This window comes from Nematolebias whitei, chromosome 22 (genome assembly GCF_014905685.2).
Source record: "Nematolebias whitei isolate Nwh7 chromosome 22, NemWhi1, whole genome shotgun sequence".
Lineage (NCBI taxonomy): Eukaryota > Metazoa > Chordata > Actinopteri > Cyprinodontiformes > Rivulidae > Nematolebias > Nematolebias whitei.
In genome coordinates this window covers 7487138-7488718 of record NC_056519.1, presented here as the reverse complement: position 1 = coordinate 7488718, position 1581 = coordinate 7487138, and the positions used below count along the sequence as shown (strand labels likewise).

At 40.9% G+C, this 1581-nt stretch overlaps 1 protein-coding gene across 1 annotated transcript in view; it reads left to right on the top strand.

Moving 5' to 3' along the window:
* tnnt2e (troponin T2e, cardiac) overlaps window positions 1-1581 on the top strand; it is a 26917-nt gene that overhangs the window by 20965 nt on the left and 4371 nt on the right. The window lies entirely within an intron of this gene.

Below are 1581 nucleotides of genomic sequence, written 5' to 3'. Positions count from 1 at the left end.
GAGGGGTTTCAGTGAAGAGCTCCGGAGTTGAACAGTGTCTTCAGTAGAAAGAGAGACACGAAGAAACGATACAGCCGATAAATGAAAATGAGGTCGATAAATTTTATCATGCGATTGATTAATTGATTTATTGGCCTAATGATAAATGTAAAAAAGGCCCAAATCTGCCTATCCTTAAACGTGTACTCCGATAGAAATAAACCATAAACATAAAGGTTGGCTGCCAAGGTGGATACAAAGCAGGCTTTGGTGTGTATGATGTGGACGAAGATGAACAATGAAATAATGTTCATTACCTATAATACAGTTTAAAAATTATTCACACAAAAATAGATTGTGATTTAAAAATTCGGTTGTATAACTCGCTGGTTTCAAACACTCAGAAAATAATGAGACTGCAACAGAAAAAAATACCAATTTTCTTGCAATTTAGAGTTGCAGACTAGTCGCCATCTGTCATGCCGCAGGGACATATAGGCCAAAGAGTTTCAAGACAATGCTCTCAATAAAAAGAAGTCCAGTTTCCATGCAGCAAGAAGGTCCTGGGATCAAAACCTAGCTGGGGTCTTTCAGTTTTGTTATTCAGTGCCTTTAAATTATCACTAGGCCTGAGTGAGCGCCACTGATTATCTTGTTCGTCTTTACGTGGCCCTGTGGACTGGCGACCTGTCCAGGGTGTACCCCACCTCTCGCCCAATAAATACTGGGGGATAGTCCCTGAACAAGAATAAGCAGGCAAAGAAACCAAATGGATGGGAGACTAATTGTTTTACAGTTATTGTATCACACAGATAATGTCTCTGCAGTAAAACGAGGACATATAACGAGAGGAAGAGACTGCTTGCTGGTAGGTAGTGCACTTTAACAGCTGTTTTGGCTGGGGCTCTAGGGACAGTTTGAGTTGGGTAAACGTAACATTTTTTGCAGAGGTAAGGAGTCTCCTGAGGCTAGTCTGACAGAGCTGTTAAAATATATTTAGTCTACATGTGAGAGCGTTCACAATACAACATGAACAGTACTTAAAAACTAAGATTTACAGTTGTCTCCAGAAGCATACAGGGCTGATGCACGTCAATGATTTTGATGAATCTGTGAGGTTTTTTTTAACAACTGTAACACCGCAAGTATATAAGGCACTGTACGTACAGTGTAAATGTGTGGTTCTGATAGTGTGTACACATGTGATAACCATCAACACCTACAGCGGTGTGTTTGGAAAGCTGGCTTAGAGACTGCGGGTTACTGCCCTGTGCATCTCCTCTCACAGCCAGACCGAAACAACGTTAACATGTTTACAGCTCCAGGATGTGGGACTGCGTGTGTGAGGACGAACCTCCATAAATTAAACTGAAGGCTTTTCCTTGTTCTGGCAAAACATTTTATTGTCCTGTTCTCAGTTTTGTGTCTCGTCTTCTGCCACTGTTTCATAACCTGACCAACGAGTTCATGATGCAATGTTGACCATTACAAGTATACCATTTATGACCTTAAAAAATGAAGTGAATTGAGTGTGTCTTACCATGACTTTTTCTGTCAGGGGTTGTCAGAGTAAGTAGTGAAAATGGTTTGTTTAACCCCCCC